The sequence below is a fragment of the Etheostoma cragini genome, chromosome 3 (assembly GCF_013103735.1).
Source record: "Etheostoma cragini isolate CJK2018 chromosome 3, CSU_Ecrag_1.0, whole genome shotgun sequence".
Classification (NCBI taxonomy): domain Eukaryota; kingdom Metazoa; phylum Chordata; class Actinopteri; order Perciformes; family Percidae; genus Etheostoma; species Etheostoma cragini.
Window position 1 is genome coordinate 25,516,795 of NC_048409.1, and position 21,946 is coordinate 25,538,740.

The following is a 21,946-nucleotide window of genomic DNA, read 5'->3' on the forward strand; positions in this document are numbered from 1 at the left end:
ACATGTCGGACATTTTGACAGCTGTAGTTTCCATGCAGTCTGCGTCTGCTGATTGGAAATATTATGACAAGAATTGTTCACAGAGCCAAATGATTTTGCTGCCTGTAAACTGACTGGGATGCTGCTGTCTGAGGCTCGTGTTCAAATGGCAAACTCTTTTTCCTTTTGTGTCTGATATCCTTTACAGCCACTATCTGTCATCACACAAACAACAAGACTGAAGCAGCTGGACTTCTACGACACAACCATCAGCATTAATGAGGTTATCACTGAGTGAATGATAAAATGTCAAGTCAGAATGGAAAGGAACTGATGTTTCAAACACAGAGTGCGGTTAAAAGCTCTCACGTCAGTACTATCAACTCTGCAACAACGCGGTACTTCTGATCTCTACCTGCCCACTACACACAGACCAACACTTTACTGACTTCAAAATAAACCCAAGCAGAATATACTGCTCTGCTGACAACTGACACACACATAAACAAACAGCTTACAGGTCAAAATACACACAAACATTTAGAGAGATTTTAGTAATTAGGTATCAGCTGATCCACCTTTAATACACAGTCACTACGTCATAATAATACAATAATACATATAAGAAATAATTAGAGCTGAAACAACAACAATTGATTAATTGTTTATTGTCAACCAAAAATACCAATTTTACCTAGTTCCAGTTTGTCAAACTTGAAATGCAGCTTTTTTGTGTGTTTTTAAATGGCGTAAATCTGTTGTTATAAGAAATGTTAAACTAAGCAACTTGAAGACATAACTTTGGAAAACTGTGATGGGCATTCCTCACATTTTATGAACCACACCATCAATCAATTCATTGAAAAAATATCCAGAAGATTAATCAACAGTAAAAGTAATTTTTATTTTCAGCCGTAATAATGTATAAAAATTAAGAGGGATTTTAAATTGGACAAGAACAAAAATCAGAGGGAAACACTGAAAGCATCTTTTTTTAAGATCATATTTTGTTATGTAAAATGGTCACATTTATCACATTTGTCATTTGTTTACGTCACCCCATGAATATCAGCAAATACCCCAGATGCACAAGTAGACACACATGCCATGGACTGACATAAAGGCGTGGTGTGACAGACCTAAAAGTAGAAACCCTCTTGAACCATCAGCAAACAGCTTGGACTGTCATTGTCCATGTGGAGCATATCTCTCTTTTTTTGGTGAGACTCATACAGTAATAACATTGGATTGTATTGATCCAGATGTGCAAAGCGCCATGCGTACCTCAGGGAAAGCTAGGAGGTTGTACAGTTATCTCCCAGGGTGTAATTCTCAACTATACAACCTACTACCTCAACCTGGCAGCAAGCAGACCTGGACACCAGGGCTTCATGGCCCGGGGGGTTTAGGAATAAAAACAAAGGAAGAGTGCAAACATTTGAACAAGAAAAGGAAGCCAGTCATGGTATAAAAAAAAACTGATTTACTTGGTCTTTGTTCATGACATACGATATAGGTATTATCACATTAAGAGCTGCCCTAGTAGTGCAACTTTGCATGTTAGATACCGTCTCTATACACAAAGAAGATTAACATGTCTTAACCCTCATGTTGTCCTAGGGTCAAATTCGACCTTTCATCACAAAAAATGGGCTTCGAAAAAAGCTGAAAATGTCAACATTAGAAATATCAAATAACTTTTGAAAACACATAAAAAAAGCACCCACAACTTTGAAAAAGTGACAAACATGTGAGAAAAAGCAACAACTTTTCTCATGGTTGACGGGAAGACAACACAAGGGTTAAAATAACTTCTCCAGACTCTTTTACGTCACTGACCCCAAATCACACCAACGGAGCCCAACATCCCCCCAAATGTTGATTACAATTTCTCCCTTAAAGGAAAGGCTGGCAGTTGCTCATTTTAAACTGTTAACAACTGTCAACAATGACTTTTTTTTTTGGAAAACAAGCATCACCACTTTGTGTTCTCTAATTGGGCCCTTGTCTTGTTCATTAACACCAGCAAATCCAGCAGCATATTGACTGCTGACTGAAATAGCTCTGCCTTCTCAAGTTAGCTACAAAGTAACATTTGAAATACAAACAAGAAAATGGTAGCTTTAATTACATTTTCCATTTTAATTGACTCCTCACTGGCCTTTCTTAACCCCTCAAAGTCCAATTACTTATGGAGAAGACAAACTACAATGGGTGGAAAGTATCAGGGACCCTAAACGACCCACACCCAACTTTTCTTATCTTTGGTTATGAGATTTTTGAGACAGTTAAAACAATATTTGTTCAAACATATTTTTAAGTAGGTTTGAAGTAAGTATGACGAAGGTTGGGGCAACATGTTCTATAGCAGGGAGTCAGAGTCAATGCTGGAGGGCATTCAAATTATTGTAATTTTTTTTAAGTGTTTTTCAAAAATTAAAAAGTCTTAACATGAATCCAACATATAATTAGCAAGTATAAATTGCCATTGATAATAGGCTTACTGGCCTATAGGTGAGGTACTCACAAGTGTAGCAATCCACAGATACAGTTCACCCTAAGGATTCACTGTGACATTATAACATGATTCATAAAATCATGCCAACAATTATTATTTTAATAGCTTAATATTCTATGTATAAAGGTTTTAGGCCACCCTAGACGTTTTTGTAAGCCCAGTTTATTATGCAACCTATCTATTATTTTCCACAATATATGTAGTAGGGGGTGATTCGTCTCTCTTTCAGTTAAGGGATGCTTGGATTAAAAAAAACATTAAAGACCACTGGTTTAGATGATTCTTTAAATGAGAAGCCTAAACTTGAACTAAGATGCAGTTGGATCCCAGGACAGAGGAAGCTTTCTCGGTGAGGAGTATTTCCGTTGAGCAGAATAAAGCTGTGCTGCTGGTACTGGTGACAGGGAAACGGTTAATAAAGTTGGTGAGAGCTGGTGAGCAGCCCACATTGTATTTCGCTGATGCTTCTCGGGATGTTGGAGCTGCACAGACGCAGACCTGTAAACACAAACTTGTGGTGTCAGTTAACACAAGTTCGGATCTACGGGTTTGGGGCCGTGAGCAGATTACTTCATACATCCGCGTGGCGAGACAGAAAAAAAAAAATCAGCCTGTTTAATCAGCAGAACCTTTTATTCTAAAAGGACCTCTCTATCAGGATTCATTTCTAATGGCACTGAATAAGTGGAAAGTTAGATTCCACGGATATAAAGCTTAATACACAAATGTTAACACCACTTATCGCTGAAAATTAGATGGAATTAATTAGCTTAATATTCAACAAAAATGATAAAAGTTGACTATTCTACCTGAGGTCTTCTGTTCTAACTATGGTTTTGAAAAGTTTACCATTGATCTCAAAAGATAAGGCTTTTAAAACAATTACAGAGGTTCAATTAAATTGGCATTTAATTGTAATAACTTTAATAGAAAAATAAACACAAAATAAACAGAACATAAAGAAATATTTCCCCCCACAATTATATCATGTTATTCACAATTTAACATGGTATCACACTGTTTCCAAAACTCCAGTAGCTCAACCCCTGATCCCAAAATGCACTGCATCATTTATAACAGAACCCATATTGAACTACATATAGTACTTAATTATTAGCTTATATGTTATTATTGTGCCAACACTTGTATATAACTCTGTATCTCACTGTGAGAGGGGCGTACAGTGACTGATAGGTGGAAAAATTCAGTGGTATTTTAGGAGGCATGTGGCTGAGCTCAAATGAGACATAAGTAATGAAGAGAGTAAAATTGCTCTCATAAAACACTTGCTTTAATAATGGCTGTGGATATTTAACATAACTTTGTGATGACATAAAGACGCCTGCCTGTACAGTAAACAGCGCATAAATAATGTGAACCATCTTAAAATAATTTAGAAAAAAACATAAAACAATGTAGTTATTTAAAACCGTTACAACTACATTCTCAGATTCTTAATAAAATCCTCAAATTAAAATGATGGCAAAACGTAGAGATAATATGGAGCTAATAACAGCAAGACAAAAGATAATGCAATTGTGAAGACAAACCACTTACACTTTAGGAGTGTTTTCTTGGAATCTTTATAGGAATAATAAAGTTATTTTACAATTTTCTTTGACATTAAAACAATTCCAATCCCACATTTCGCATTTCAGGCTTTTCACTGAAGGTCAAAGCCACAAATCCATGGTCAAATTTGAATGTGTGTTTCGGCACATTTCTATGAAATGTGAATAGAGTTGTCGCTCTGCAGCACAAGCAACAAAGTAAAACCTGTAAATCTCGGAGATTAAAAAGAGAGTAAGTAGTCTAATTTCAACTTTCAGACTGTATCTGAAGTTCTCTTTCTCCTTCTCTTCCCCCTGCCTGAATTTAAATGAGATGTCTGACTTTGAAGCTGTTGCCAAGTTGCTTAAAGTATGTCAGTGGGTCTCTGCCAGCGAGCTGAAAGACACCTTGAGATTGGCCGAACAAAGAGGTCAGCGGGGTCCACAGCACCAACGTGTGTGTGCCTGTGTGTGTGTGTGTGTGTGTGTGTGTACATGTGTGTGTGTGTGTGTGTGTGTGTGTGCGTATGTGTGTGTTTAAAGAGGACTCAGAAAGCACAGACAAAACTAAGAGAAGCTGAAGGCCACCACCTGCATTGTTAGCCATAGAACAGCGCCAGCGGCCAAACCCAGCGGCGCTACACTCCCCGCTTGCCGAAATCTACCTAGCAACAGAGGTTGTGTGTGGATGTGTGGAGAAGCTTGGGGGGGGGGTTTCAACAGAAATGAAGAAGTGAGAGGTGAGGAAGTGGTGTGTTGTTAGCACTTTATAATTATAATATAATGTTATAATTATAATCACGCATTGTAAACAGACAGCCCCGGTTAGCCAACAGGTAGCGTTCAGTTTAGGGCCCTTTCACCATAACTAATATACAATAAACATCACAGAAAAACTTAGCTTCCAAACAAAAACAGCAAACACAAACAGTAGAATATCAAGTGCCACAAAGCAAAGAAGTGGAAAAAGCTCGGAGCACATTGGTAGCATGAGGACTTACCGATTTGCCTTTATGTTTAGTTTCCAAATGTTTCTTTTCTCTACTCTGCAGGGCCTACGGTGCTTGGCAGAAGGAATAGGCAGTCATGTCCACTGTGGCCCATCAAAAAACCCAGCTCAAACATGCAACTACAGTAACAAAACCAGCCCAAAAGGGAGCTCGGGGAGAGGGTAGGAAACAGTGAGACAAAAGAAAGAAGAAAAAAGAAAAAGGGAGAGAAACTGCTGGTGGGGGGAAGAGAAGGTGGGGAAAAAAGTAAACGATAACAGAAAAACACACTAATTTTTTTGGGTGTTTTTACAATTTTGGTTCACCGCACGCTAGTAATGATAACAACTATAAATAAGCGAGACGTGATCTTTCAGCCTGTAAAACCTCTGCAATCTACAAGCTGCTTCCCTGCACTACGAGCAAATGACAAGCAACATCTGTTTGTAAGACAGCCAAAATCCCAGCCTAAAAGATTTTAAAAAAATGGCTCGACTTTTCTCGCTGTTTCAGTCTTGAAACTGCAAACTCTCCTTGTCTGTTTAACTCCCTCTCTCACTCAGCTGAATAAGGCAAACAAAAAAAGGAAAGAGGAGTGTGGAAATTCAGCGAAGGGAAAATGCAGCCATGAAGCCATCCTCCTGTCACCCCTGAACCTCTCCCCTTCCCTTCTTCTCTTCTCCATTTTCTCCTCTCCTCTCCTCCTCCAGGCACACTCCTACCTCTTCTTCTTCCTTTCCCCCCTCCCAAAATGCAGTAAGTCCAGGTATAGCTGCTAATCACTCAGTCCTTCTCTTCTCGAAACGCCCCACTACTCCGACACATAAACACTTGGACACATACACACACACACTTGTATCCTCGTCTCCCAGAGCGTCCCACACAGCCAGAAGCAGACTGACTGGCTTGCACGTACACACTCATGGATGCACTACGAAAAGTGCATATACAGAAATGCGTGCGCGCGCGCGCACGCACGCACACACACACACATGCGTGCACACGCACGTACGCACGCGCACACACGCGCGCACACACACACACAAACACACACACACACACACAGACTCTTCTTGGAAAGCTTCCATGCACCAAAAACAAATACCAATCTTTAGTTAGCCTCAGCTGCGAATAGAAAAGAAGGAGTCATTTCGGGACTTGGCTCTGGTTTACTGAGGCACAGATACAGACCATTTCTCCATATGCCTGCCTTTCACAGCTCAGGAGCTGCTACAGAATTGAATGTATCATAATACTGTGAAAAAGGTCTTCTGTCACTCATATCTTTTGATAACATCCAGATCCAGCAACAGGACCATGAAAGTGGACAGCATTGGGCTAACCAGAAATGCTGGACTTATTTGTTGTGTTTTTAGTCTCGGAATTATTAGGTAGGGTCGTTCAGTTCTCAGAATGCTAGTGACAGCACATGAGCTCTGTTCCATTATAGGACATAAGTGGGTGCCAAGTGAATCAATACAGCACTCAGAGACAGAGACACAGCTTCAATGTAAGCTGCAGAAGTAGAGATACAAAGTATGTGTATCTCTACTTTGAGGTGCTGCAAGTTTACCCCATTTTCCCAAATCACAGTCAGGTGACAGGAAGAGATATCTTCTAGAATTGAAACTAAGTACAATACGAGATTTCTCCTCAGAGCAGTAAAATTAGCACCAACATCCACAGAAAGTTGGACTCACTAAAATGAGCTGTTTTCCTCCCTCATCTCTTTGGTATCCCTTGGTTCAATGTGTCACAGACCGGCTGGTTTAGTAAACAAGGGCATGCTGGATGCTGACATCACATTACAAAAATTTGGAGTATTCATGTGTAAGGAATAGATCCCCCAAAATAAAATGTATCTCCTCCTCTGGGTTATTATGGATCCTATTGCAGTTATGGGCGGAGACCAAAGCCATATCTAATTGTATCATATTCAACGTTCTATTTAAATTCAACTACCTCAAACTGAACTGAACATGACCTTTTTAGTATTGCCATAACATAAACCTCCAGTTAAGTGAGCCAACCATACCACATATTCTACTGTGGGATCCATACTTTCCAGACAAGAGCCTCATGTCTTTTTGCGGACCAGCCCCAGTGTAAGCCTCTCATATATCATTATCCCACTGGAATTACTAAAGTTTTTTTCCCCTAAAAAGATAATTATGTCAAATCTTAACACTGTTTTGAGTAAATGATAAGCACAAACAATATTAAGAGAAAGGAACCCACACACTTATTACTGTAGATGCCTCCAAAAGTATTTATTCAGTCCAGCTTTTGACATGTTCATCAGGTAATACTTAGCATATAAGAAATCAGGTTGTGACCGAGAAGGTCCAAAGATAGTCCATACGTGGACCATAGAGACAGAGGAGAATGAGTGGTTAAACTCGGACTTCAAGATGGGTTAAATCTCCCAATACCACGTCTATCACAAACTGGAGTATCTGCAAGTGTCCAAGACGTTTACTTTTTACTAACATTCTGTACTTAGGGCAGGGGATGACACCTGAGCAACTTCTGTTTGCTGAAGAGGGCCAAAAGCTCAGGAAAAAAGGTAGGAAGTCAAGCTTGAGCCAGTGAATTATTATTTAAAATGTCAATTAGGTAAAAATGTAAAAATAAGTAAAGCACAAAGTAGAACTACTTTCCATAATGTAAAAAAAATAGCTGTCTTTTTTTCTCAAGGTATATTTTGAATTTGCAGTCAATGAAAGCAGGCGTAAGTGGAGCGTATGCGCCGCGGAGATCCACTCTACAAGCGTAAAAATAGGACGGTATTCTATTTATATTTTTCTATGCGAGGTGAGTGCAACCCTTTTACACAGCAATTTTTTATAAAGTGTCTATAGTTTAAAAAATTAAATAAACTACAGATATACAGGAAATGACTTAATAACAATTTCAATAAGTGCATTACCAGTTTCTGTTTTAATGTTTCCACAGCGCTGTGCCGGCTCCAAAAACTGAAGAAACAACAATCCCAAAACATAAGCTCACTGTCTCGCCGGTGACTCACACAATCCTACGCCTGTGTGTGCGCTGCAGGTGTAGCCAGTTTTTTTGGGCCATTTTAGGCCTTTATTTTTATTGGACAGCTGAAGACATGAAATGGGAGAGAGAGGGGGAAATGACATGCAGCAAAGGGCAGCAGGTGTCGGAGTCAAACCCAACCATTGGACCTTTGGAAACACATTTTTATGAATTATCATTGATTTTCAATGAATTCACTTTTTCACAAAAAGCGAACAACTGTTTGACCTGTCTGCTTTTTCTGTTCTTAGGATCTCTAGTCCATCCTTTACCGGCTTTGATATCATTGACTCCAGTATAACCTTTAGCACAAAGATAACCAGAATAAAGGTTCCTTCAGGGAACAAAAAAAATAAAAAATAAAAAATGCTTTAAACTCAAAATAGATCCACAATAATCTTGCTGTAATGAAAGTTTACTGTGTCAAGCCTGCAGCCTGAGTCGGGGTTCAAAAGATGTGTTTGAAGCAGCCCTTGTAATCCCTTCAAATTGCTTCTCATACAGAAATGAAAGTGGTATGGTGCCATTTCATAGATTATGGATTATGGGTTCTGCCTCAAATGCTCATCATGTGCATTTGAGGCCGAACCCAGACCTGAGTTTTACAATCTTGGGTGGCTTGTTGGTCTAACGGTAGCAGCTCTCTGCAGGAAGACTATATATTATTTTAAATTAGATTAAACATTATAAACTAGATTTATTATAGAACTGAATAATTTAGCCAGAATATTGTCCTTCTACTTTAAGACTTTAGGATTAATCCTTGTCCTACTCCTATTTTAAACAGCTCCTTATGAACTAAACTCCATGCAAATGAAAACTCTATCAGTGGGCTGTTTTACATTTTTGCTGAAGTTTACTGGCACTTTCTTTCAAGCAGCGTGAGCGGCTTGTCTTTAGTGTCTTCAGGCATAGAATATTACCCCTTTCCAAAATTCAGTGTCTGCACCCTTTCCATCTTCTCTCCTCTCTTCTTTCTCTTCTCCCTTAGTCTGATATTCTGCTCACGCACAACTGCGGCAGCCCTCCTCCAATCGCTGGCATTAATCCACACCTCAGACCCCCCAGACACAATGTCTGCTCCCCCACAATGCACCTCAGCTTCAGAACTTTCCCAGACACATTTGGCCTTCTCTCTATCGCTTACCTCTCCCTCCCTCTTGAGCCCCTTTTCTTTCACTCGGTCTCCCCGTGGCTCTTCATCGTCCAGTTTCATTTGCTCTGCCTGATTCTTTCTCAAATTCTCTAAATTTCCCTTTTCTGTCTCTCTATTCAGCCACGGCCTGTTTGACAAAAGTATCTCCTAATCTTCCCCAGAGTCCATTTGACATAAAATGGCGGCACCGCAACCGACCAATACAAATCGTCCCTCTAACATTGGAGAGTAGAGCTACACTCCTCCTCAGTTGTTTTTTTGAAGTTTTACATTTGAGATTCTCAAACATTCCCATGACCGGACCCCCAAGTAGACCAACAGTCCAAGATCCTATTCATTGGGATTTGTGAAAACCACGGGTACAAAGTCTCTAACTATGATAAATAGAAAATAGGTTTTCAATATATTTCAGTATCTGGATCTTGTTTGGCTGTTCAATTTTCTCATACCCCAACATTATTATTTTAATAACTTTTATCTAGAACTGGTATTACGTAGATATAATGACATTAATTCGATATACAAAATATCAATCGTAATTGTCAACTTTTGTCTATGAAATTTAAAAAATGATTTTGACAATCAACAAAAATCCCCCCAGCAAAGCAAAAAGACCAATCTCTCCATCGCTGAAACCTCAATAAACCAGAATGTGGTGCAGCAACAAAAGATCTGCAGGTTATTCTGCGGAAGTTTTAGTGAGTCAGAAATCACTTTTGGGCTTAAACAAGGCCGGTAATGTAAGTGGCTTCCTCAAATAATTGAATTACAACACACTACAATGTTTCACCAAAAATATGGAGTTGAATTGGTCTCAAAAATGGTGCACATTAAACCCAGGCATGTGCACGAGAACAGTGCAGCTTTTAAGACCAATTAAACGCCATACGGAATATACCACGGAGGTATCAAGGAGAGTTAGACAACTGAACCTTCAGAATGCGAGTAGATTGAAAATCCAAAGCCAGAGCTGCAAACATATGTATAGTCAGGATTCTTTTACCACTGGGAAAGCATGACTCAAATATGTACTAAATCAGGATCACAGACGCCAGTCATAAAACCAGAGGAGCACCTGCTGAGGGCCTCATAATTAACTGATCTTCCTTGGGATGCTAGGCTCCTTAACATTCTTGTATTGCCCGGTCACTAATTAAATGCATGGTCACTAGTTTATTCTTTGCCAATAGACTCCTGGGGAAGAAAAGACCCCTCTGTAAAGCCAATAGTCAGCATCTGTTGGCTTGGACTTGTAGTCTCCCCTCCGACAGTATTTTCCTCATAAGGGTTTTAACGTTTATCAGTGATCTCGTTTGGCTCCAGTCTTGGGAATCTTTCTGTTGTGCTGGGAAAAGACAAAGCTAAGAGGATTGAATTTTAAGCTGCAGGCAGACATGATGGGAAGTGTAGATAGGAACTGGAACAAGTCAGTCCTCCTGGTAGATTAAGATTCCTGCAAGAGTGAACTAATAAAGAATGAATTTATTTGATTTAGATGTGATCATGAGGGAACCTCCACCTTGTTCCAATCACATAGTCTATACATTCAGTTTCTTAGAAGTTTCTTTTTTATTTATAGAAAACCATTCTAATTCAGCCCAGTATCTCTAGGAATTCCGTTCGGTTTAGCACACCAAAATCTACGCCATATGCCAACGCTCAGGGCCATATATACAGCACTAAGTTGTGAGCCCTACATGTAGTGAGGCATACCGTTTATATCATCTCTATCACCAGAAAAAAATGGGCATCTGCAAAAGCCCAGCTTGCATTCAATTAAGTACATTTACATCCATTGCCAACATCTTTAGAATCCCTGCTTTGTATTGTATCTGGCAACTACAGTATGGTTAAGGTTTGATTGTCCATCCATCCATCCATCCATCCATCTTCATCCGCTTATCCGGTATCGGGTCGAGGGGGCAGCAGCTCCAGTAGGGGACCCCAGACTTCCCTTTCCCGAGCCACATCAACCAGCTCCAACTGGGGGATCCCGAGGCGTTCCCAGGCCAGGTTAGAGATATAATCTCTCCACCTAGTCCTGGGTCTTCCCCGAGGCCTCCTACCAGCTGGACGTGCCTGGAACACCTCCCTAGGGAGGCGTCCAGCAGGCATCCTCATTAGATGCCCGAACCACCTCAACTGGCTCCTTTCCACGCGAAGAAGCAGCGGCTCTACTCCGAGCTCCTCACCGATGACTGAGCTTCTCGTCCTATCTCTAAGGGAGACGCCAGCCACCCTCCTGAGGAAACCCATTTCGGCCGCTTGTACCCTTGTACTTGTTTGATTGTGGTTATGGCAAACATACTGTAATTGATATATGCATGGGTTAGGCAACTAAATCCTTTGGTTAAGACTGGGTTATAGTTAGAAAGAGGCAATAAACACACTTAAGGAAAGATCGTAGATACAGTTGATAAAAAGGCATTCGTTCAGATCTGTGAAAGAACAACCTCCACACCCTTGCTCTTTGGATTGTCATATATAGTCCACACTACTTCCTGAATTGGAACTAAACGTTGGCATTGGATGCAAATTATGAGGTGCAGAGTCGTCCAATATGGACATAATTTTAAGGGCGCTTTACAGCAGCCAACGTTATTGAATGGCTACTTTGTTAAGACAGCATGCAACACTAAATAAAAAAGGGGTTTGCAGAAAGCCATGTTTCTTTTCCCATAAATAAGATATTCGCACCAGAATCTGAATAAATCAACTAAATCAAAATGCAAAACAGTCATTTATACCCAGTCAGATATAGTGTAATGCAAACAATCTGCATCAAATCAATCATACTGGATGTAAATGATGAGTTTGTGTCATCTTTGTTTACCACAAAGTCATTACTGGCTTCACATAACAAGCAGATTCATCGGTCTAACCCTGCTGCCCAGCCTTTTGTTTGCCTTTCTTGCTGTTCTTTTGTTTCCCTCATCGTGCCAAACGCTCCCTCATTCTCTCCTCTCCTCCTCCCTCCCTCCCTCCCTCCCTCTTTCCTCACAATCCCTTTTGCCTTCCTCGCCTTTCTTCCTCTCCATCTCGCTGCCCACCACTCCACCCATCCCCCTCCCCGCTGTGTTTGTGTCCTCATCTGACCCTGCTTGGCCCGAGTCGCTGTCGCTGCCCATTTGGATCGGGCACAGCTGGTGCTGGCGCTGAAAGCAGAGTGCCATTACCGACGCTGTCCTGTCCGCCTGTCTGTCGGTCTGAGAGACACATCATTATAATGAAAGCCCTATTTCTCAGATTCTTATGGTTTAAAATCACTTATGTTCTATATTTTCTATTTTATCTGTTTTTATTACACTTCCGTAATGACCCCATTGGTCCTCATCATCATTCAAGTTTTATCTTATTTGTTCTACCATTCAAGAAATGTGAAGAAAAAATAAAATAAACATGATGACATATTAAGAATAAACACAAACCTGTCAGCCATTTCAGAAAAGAACGACAAAGCGTGGATGATAGGAAGGGGGCATTTGTGCTACTCTGTCCAATCAAATGTCATGGGTCGATAAAGACCAGGAAGTGGAGTGTGTGTGTTTGCAGCTGATTGGACGGCTATGCAGCAATGGCTCACTTTGTGCCAGTTGCCGATAAGCTTAATGAAAGCAAAGGAGCAAAATCAAAGCCTGCTGTGCAGAGCAGAGAGCCGGAAAGAAGCTCTGATAACCCTTTTTGAAGCAGTGCTCATAAGTGCATGATAAGAACAATAAGTATATGCTAATTGTTACAATGAATTACAAGATATTTAATGGGGCATGTATAGAGCTGATGGCATTTTTGTAAATAGAATACATCACTATATCGTAAAATATTAATCTCTGCTCCTAATAGGAATATAATGTTTGAAAATTGTTTTAATTCTCACAGGAAGTACATTTACTATGAAAATAAAAGTTCCGCTGAACTGAACCCTCTCCATTCTTCATTTGGTGCTCGGCCATGTCTATCAGGTATCATCAACAGCTCCAGCCTGTGGGAGGTCTTTTTATAGCATGTCAAAAATATGAAAACGATGCTTGTGAATGACAATGCCTTACATTTTTATGACGAACACAGGAGCTGTGGGGCTTAAGGAGGTTTGGAGGCGAAAAATCATGATTTTTGCACGCCTGCATGGAGAGTAATGATACACTGAGCCAATTGTTGGTTCAGTGCTTTAAACAGGGATGAAGGCTTTCATAGAATGAGCTGAATAGTTATATTTAAATGTGCCCTTATTCGTGATGGCTTCCAAAGGAAAAAAGAACATATGCTGACAGCAGCATTGAACTATGACTTCTATGATGATGATATTGACTTTTGAGGGGTAACTGACTGTGTAATGTGTGATATTTACTTAAGAGGCTATGTAATATAACATAGATCATAAAATGGCATACTGTAAATTAGTTTAACATGTTCTTATTTTTAGCCCAAAGAGCTGCAGCCTTTTGCCTATTAAAATGCTGTAAGAAAAAAACAGCAAAAACTTTTTTAATCCGACTGAGCTGCATTTAAATATTGTTATCTAGATAGTATCTGCATTTCAAACTAATGGTTCACAACTGTTTTTTAAACTGTGATTGGCCAGGGAAACCCCACAGCCCTTTGAACAAATCTGCCTGTGAGCAGAGCCATGCAGACCAGATTTTGAAGCAGACAACTGCATGTGACCAATCAAATTCCAGACAGCATTTTCCCCACTGTCCAATCAGACAAGAGGACTTTGATTTAACTTTGTAGGCAATTGTATCTTGAAGTAGTCTGTGAGGCAGTAAAATTCACTGTGATCTGAAGTGCATCATGCTCCGGTATTATATGGACGCTGCAGTGTTTCCTTGCAGGTCACAGCATGGTCCTGGCAGCACCCTGGGGTGCCAGCACTCCTTTTACTGCAGCATCTGGACTTATCCTCCTCAACGAATCTAACCAACATGGGCTACATTTTAAAAGTCTTTGTCTGACCATCAATTTCATGTCTAAACTTGGTTCCGAATAAATCAATACTGCTTAGGGTTTCACTGATTTGGATGAATAAATATGTGTATTAATATTAATTAAAGGGTTATTTCTTATGTGCACATTGTTTTGTGATCTTTGCTTTATTAAAGATTACCGTAACATAAAAGCATTTGAGTCATCCAGTCACAGTTTTGTTTCATCTCTAAGCAAGGGCGGAGCCAGACGTTGTAAACATTCAAGTCTCGGCTCAAATCTAGAGGTTTGCGGGGGCATGCTCTATTTGCGGCAGCTATATGCACTTTTCAAGCAATTTAATAACAGAAGGCCTAAAAATCAGTACATCATTTAAGAAAACATAGTTGTAAAAAAAGAAAGTTTTTTTTTTTTTACACTTTCATTTTGTTACAGACCTTTGTAGTTTAAAAAAAAAAGTTTTTTGTTGCTTTTTTACATCCTATTTTGTATCTTATTGTTCTGTTCTGTCTTTATCATTCTGAAACCAGAACATAACACATGTTGGAGATGACTTATTTTCACTCCTGCCACCGAAGCAGGGCCAAAAACAGTCCAACGTTTCTATTTTTAACTTACACACTGTAGGTAGGGTTGCTCCATTGATATTTGGGTCCATTCAGAGAGATTGAGGGGAAATGATACAAAGTTGAAGTTGTTTTAAAACCCCAAAAATTTGGAGCCACCCCCCTGCTCCACCCCTGTCTCTGACCACACACACCTTCACTGAGGGGCATTATACTGTTAACCACACAGAACAGTGATATCAGACTGCACTCACCACTCCCTAGGTACATTCTACATACACACAAGAAATTCACGAGTATTTAATGACTTTTTCATATGGATGCAATTCAAATTTTTTTAAAACAGGCTTGGCTGTCAGCCTGTTAAGCAAATTAATCAAAAACGGTAATTAACTTGAAGACGGATTTGTTTCTTCAGTAACCAATTAACCTGACACGCCAGATGGTTTGTTACAGAGAACAATCTGAAAAGCCATCATTAGAAACTGTTTGGAAAAGGGCAGGTACTCAAAAAAAATGCTTTGTTGATTGGATGAAGCATTAGTCTATCACAGGCTAACTTCAATCAATCAGATGAAGGAACCAGTAGGAGTTCCCATTTTCTTCAGCGGAGCAAGCCTCTTGCTGACTTGGCAGCTGTATTGAAGAGTTTTAAAACAAAAAGCAGGTCAAAAGATAAATTCCATCACTTAAACCCTCGTAAGTTAATAAATTAATAACATAAGATCTATTTGTATTTTAGTCCAATAGAACTTTAATGCGCTACGACTAAAAATGCAATTTTGGCTCCAGACTTTAATAGACAAATTGACAAAGACTGGAAGGTGACATAAATCCTTTCTCAGAATGATTTCTTTCTCTGTATCTGATCTGCTTCTTTTGTAAATCCTTTTTTTTGCAGGGTTTTGGGGTCTTTCTCTCATCCTCCTCCTCTCCTCTCTTTCTGTCGTTTTTATTTACCAGTCCCTACGTGAAGGACAGCCACCGTGAGCTGAAAACCTGGCTGCCTGCCATTTGTTAGTCTGTTGATTTATTTACTGTTGATTATTAAAGCAGTTTCACTACATCTCAAAGTAGGAAATAGAAGAATGAAACATGTCTGATGAATGCATTGGCATTCATCAGAAAGTACATGTCACATTTGAGCTGCAAGTTTTCTGACAAAAATTTGAGAGAGCCAGCAGTGAAGTGAGTCTGGCATTGACCCAGAGAGCCAGAGAAACACAAAGATAAATGTCTGCTTGTCAAACAGGAGAGAACGGGGTTATACTTTAAGGCCAGAATAAAGTAAAACGGAGAGAATTCTTTTAGAAAAGGAGGCAATCCTTGTATACAAACATCCCAAAAGATGAATGCCAGGGAGCTCTTTCCACTGTGGAAGATGGTGACCCCTGTTATGTGGGTGTGCCATTCCTGCCGGTTTTTATCCACTCAGGACTGTATTTTAAAATTAAGTAGATATTAGGCTCCCTGCTGCAAGACTTGCCAAAGCTAATAGATCAAAGTTGAGGTTGTCTATCATCATCGGGGGAGCAGTGAACTATGCTGTGTTCATCATCAGTGCCTTCTTTCATCTCTCCATTCTCCCCACTCTCCATTTTGCAGATATACTGTACATGATGGCTGATATGACATATCATGGCAAAACTCGACACAATGTTCAAGGCTAGCATGGTTTTTTATTCTCTCAAAACAATCCTCTTTAAACAATGTTTGCACATGGAAGCTATTGTGTGGTTAAGGAAAGTAAACTATAGTGATGAGGTAATGAAAACATATCCATAAATCAAAAGATCAGATTACAGTTAATTAACATGTGAACGTCAGTGGAAGGTTTTTGGCATGGTATGAACTCTAGTCTACGGCACCAATGTCACAATCAACACATAGACATGTTATGTTTTTAACACACTTGCCGTTTTTTCGGAGGTCAAAGTCAGAAACACGCCACCCTGAACTTGGATTTCTAAGCTTGGAAATCGGGCAACTACCGAATACCCCGAGCTAAAAATCCAACAGTGTGGTGACATCCTGTAATTATAAGCACTTCTGTGTAATTTCTGTCTCACTAGATCAGTTGTACACACAGTGCTGTTCATATTCTAATCTGTTGACATGTTACGCTGTTTGTATACACAAAACCAGGATAATGCGTTTTTATATACTAGCATTGCTAACAATGGTTAACCTGTCTAGAGCTAATGAAAACAATGCAAATCCGACTGGCAAATGCATCTGTTCCACTCAGGTGTGACATCATTCCCAGCTTCGGCTTCTGAGGTTTGAGGTTAATGGAACACAGTATAATGGTTACTGTACAAATAGCTTATATGCTCTGAATTCAAACATTTGATGGTATGATATGCTGATTGCAAAATCTCCCAACCAATCAGGGGGCAGCTAGCTGGAACATGATTGCTTCATGTTTCACTTTGAGGCTAGGGGCCCAATTTGAACGGCTCAAACACAACGATTAGTGTGAAGTGGTTGGTGCCTTCAAGTGCACCTGTTATTTTGGTTCAAATAGGCGCAGGGGTGCTATGAGCAAAACGGCTGCTATATGGATCCAAGGGTGTGTCGATGACTCATTATCTACTCAACCAGTCAGATTACTTGTCAAATAGATCTGCAACACCCGTGCCAATTACAGAGTACCATGACAAAAAAGCCTTGACAATTTGAGATAGGGCTTCTCAAGGAAATGTAATGTCCAAGACCACAACAACTTTCTTTTCAACCTGCTTTATTTGAATGAATTTGTCACTTGTTTGTGCCTCTTCTCTTACCTTTGCTCAGTGTGGTGGCCTCACTGGGCATGAAAACACCTCACAGATGGGCAAAGCAAATTTCAAGTTCAGGAAAATACCAAACTGTTGATGCCAGCTTAAGTGCCCCTAATGATCGGGGATATTTTTGGAAAAATAATAGTATGTACAACATGTCATTAGACTACGTCTGAAGGCAAAGGAGTTTATAACTGTTCAGAATAGACACACTTGAAGATGGGGGGAAAAGCCTGCATCATAGAGAGGGGGGGACCTGATAATTGTTCAAATGGGGATAACGGCGCACCCTAGACACGCAAAAAGTCACTGAAGTAGAGATGTGGAGAATGAAAATAAAGCTTAAAAATAACAGTGGAAATCTATGCTTGAAGTATCCGTAACTTATTGTTACTACCTGATAGTTAGCTAGACCTTGTATTTACTGGATAAGCTTCAAGAGTAACTACTGTAACGATGCAGAACGTGGCAACATGTTAATTTTGCATCATCAGTGGTATTTGTTTCTGAAATGTTATTTCAAATGAACCTTTACTTAAACATGTGAACAATTCCTCCGTAAGAAAACTGACAAAATGTACTGTATAGTAGAAAAAATACAGTACGGTGGGGCTGTCGGGCATCATTATTTCTCCAGTAACTGAGCCAGTAATTCAGCCGGGAGTTTAAGCCCATACTGCAGGAAATAAGAAATGGATTACACTGCCAGTTTTAATTTTTTCAGCCCAAGTTAGGCCTGATCCTACCAATACTAAAACCATCAGGTGTACTTACGTAAAACTAAATGATGTCTGCTGCTGCTCCTTATTCACTTCAGTGATAGATCCTGATAAACTTGTCTTCATGAGACACCTTTTAATGACAGAGACAGAAGCCTGGAGGAAGAGCCGCGGTGGGGGGAGCTCACAAAGATGGACTGCTCCAGTTGTTGTGTGTTGCCTATTTTGCTTGATGACCAGTAATGCTCACTGTCTGTTTTCCTGTGTTACAAATCCTGCATTATACAGCCTAACGTATGATTTTGGCAAATATTTCTGGCACGCACCAAATACTTTTCCGGGTGAAGATATTATCACTCAAGTTGTTACATCACAATTTCCCTGTTAATTGTGAATCATTAATTGTAAATGCCCTCGTACTGAGTGCAGTATCTGTGAACGGCCTCCTCGGATTATTCAAATCAGGTCTGCTTTAATCAAAGCTCTGATCCAGCTCAATACATTGGGAGATTTGACTAGAGTCTTGCCAGAAAGTCCTCCCTGTAGATGTAAATGGCAGAAGGCCACAGGATGTGCTAGGAAGCCTATTGCAGTGAAAGGGTGGTCTTTGCTAAATAAAATAAAGGTGAAGCAGAGAAATAAATAACACATGGATGGCTACTTAGTAATGAAATGTACATGCTGTGGGTCTGTCATGCAACGGTGGTCCACATCTGCATGGCTCAGTAAAAAAGGTTAGCAAACTTGCATGTGTCTTGTTATTATTGGAGACATACTGTGTATTATGTGTCTGCCAAAACCTTTTATTTGCAATTATAATTTCATCCTGTGCAAGGCTATGGTGTATAAATATATGATTTAACCCTGATATCACACCTGCCATGTCTTCGCAGACACTAATAAACATACTTAAGATAATAAAGCTGGCATATTATGAGACACTATTGCTCTTTTTTGTTCAGCATGTAAAAATACTGGCTAATAGACGTTTAAAGCATATAGTGTGCGCCTTAGAATTTAACTATGAGCAGGTTGTGTGAGGACACAGTGTAATTTATGCTGGTGGATCCTGAGTGTAGACAGCCAGCCAGAGGATGCCAGGCACACTGAAGAAACATGCCAGGAATTTTAGAAGACGGCTCAGCAGCGACTGCAGATGTAAGCAGAGCGGGAGGCTGCATTACTTATTGAAAAAAAAAGGAGTCCAAGGAGCTAAAAGGAAGGGAGATAGGGATCCCTTCTAGTATAAATGGAACAGAAGACAGAAAGGGAGAGAAAGTGCGACAGAGATTGAAAGGAGAGGGAGGAGGTACAGCAGGAAGTCAGAGGAGAAGAGGACAGTGGGAATAGTAAAAGAGGCTCAAAGAGGGGAACAGGTAGGCAAAGAGAAGAAAAAAGAGAATCAATGCAGGTTAGGGGAAATGCAAATATCAATCGGATACACACACACACACGCAAACACACGCATGCACGTATGCACACACACACATACATACATATATATATATATATAACCTAAATAACCTCATTTATCACTGGAGAGCATTTTTAGCTGTACTTGTTCTCCAACTGTGTATCATTCATCATGCAAAGTACTCGAGTTCTCTGGTGCATATGGCCATATGGGAAGATTGTGATGCACTCAATTTCATAGACAGATAACGGGTAAGAGAGGAAGGCAAAGAGAGGAAAGAGGAAAAATGCTGTCAATGACTTCCTCCACCTCTTTAAGCCCTCAAAAAAGAGAAATGATTTGTTCCCCTGAATATGCTGCAGCACTCCAGCAGAGACAATACCACCGAGAGGTGTTTGGGAAAGGAAAATGGAGGAAGAATAAGCCCATGCGTAGTTGAACACATTAACTTCCATACAAAGAGTTGCATGGAAGTAGCAGGTATTTACTCAATGCACAGCACTTGAGAAACATTTCCTTTTTTAAATGAATGATGGTAAAGGATAACATGACATGACAATATTTTAATTATATTGAAGAACTGAAAAAGACTTTGTGGTAAAAGAATATTCAAAGAGACAAATATGTAAGGCAACGGACACAGCGGCAGTCAAAGTGAGCTTTTAAGAATACTTAATGTCAATCCCTCCGCCATGAAGACTGAACGTACAGAGCATTGCATTGCTGTCTGTGAGACGAGACAGACTAGTAAAAAGGCCTAGATCCAAACTGCAAAAGAAATGTTTACAATGAATCCATATCTGCCTAAAATACAGCATTTAGCAGAACATCTTGTCCCCAATAAATGAGATGATTGAAGAAATAGTCCTCCAAAGTAAATACCATTTCTCCTTGCTTTCCAAATCGTTTTTTTCTGATCTGACACTCCTAACAGCAGGAAGACATTGTTTGTAATTGCATTACGATAGTAATTTGTTACTAATGTCTGTTAATAATGATTTCGGAGTATTTTATTATCTGCCACCATTATGGTTAAAATAGTGTTATATTTAGGCCAAAATAACAGTCTGGTTATGGTTATGTGTTCACGATAATGATGAAAAGAAACTCATTTTGACTGTGGAAACTGAAAACAAACAGTGTTGTTCTGTGTCAAAGTAACACACTTTCTTCACAAATTCATCCACCCATTAACACGTCGTAGACATATGAACACAAATTACACATGTATTAGTTTTCATGTAGGAAGGCCTTAAAAGTTATCTTGGTATACGTGAAATGACAAAACCAAATCAAATTGTAAATCGTCTCATAAAATGGGTCGATCTAAACCCCTGACCTACAGTATGACTCATCTTCTAACCCAATCCGCTATTTTGAGTTATTAGCAATTAGATGTTGGCAAAACATTATTCCCCCTGAACTCATTTGCAAAACGGTAATTACGTTCAGTGATTCAATGCCATTGCAGGAAGTCCAGTAATGGTCTCATAGTGCAGTTCAGTATAAAGTTGTGGTGATGGGTTGGCATAGGCTACTTAACTTTGACATTGTGGTCAACGATTAACATCCAGTTTTATCATTACCGGTTTTAAAGCATTAAAGTGAGATTGCATAACTTATGAGTAGGTGCCAATTATGGGATAGTGTTTCACAATTCTTTCACAATGTAAGAAAGAAGAGTCCTAAAGTCAATGGAATGACTCAAATATTTCTGTCATGCAGCAATATTTACCTTAAGTTTGCTAACAAAGAAAAAGGTTACTAGTCATCCTAGGCCAAGTAAGGCTGTAGAAGCAAAACCACTCAGTAAATTGAAATAAGCAAGGCTGAGTTTGAATGCTCATTTCTCATTCGTAAGAGGGAGAACGTGGCATTTTGTATTTTATAAATTACATAGACTTGTAGATTAAAGGCTACAAATAAAACTTGAATGTGACGTTTTCAGGTGGAAACTCTCACAATGGTGGACTTGAAAACCTGAACCCCATTCCTCTTGGCAAAATCTGAGTATTAAGATTTCTTATTTCTTCTACTTCTCTCCCTCCTCTGTTTTTTTTTTTTATTCTTGCCTCTGCCCATTCTTTGCATGTATGGTTTAGTGTTTTAAATGGGACTAAAGCTGGATCCTTATTGCTCCCCAGGGTGTGGGCTCTTTATGCCCCCCCACTGTACACTGCTTCTTTACTTTCTCCCAGGGCCCAGGGAATGGCATTGGCATTGAAAGCTTTGTACTGTACAGCAACTTTGGCGCACACACAAAGTTACACACACACACACACACACACACACACACACACACACACA

General features: G+C 39.7%; 1 long non-coding RNA gene across 1 annotated transcript in view; it reads right to left on the minus strand.

The window, feature by feature from the left end:
• LOC117942472 overlaps positions 1-5,986 on the minus strand; it is a 17,718-nt gene extending 11,732 nt beyond the window's left edge. The window contains exon 1 of the long non-coding RNA XR_004656130.1: positions 5,049-5,986. This is a non-coding gene — a long non-coding RNA (uncharacterized LOC117942472). The remainder of the gene's footprint in view (positions 1-5,048) is intronic.
• Positions 5,987-21,946: the final 15,960 nt, after the last annotated feature.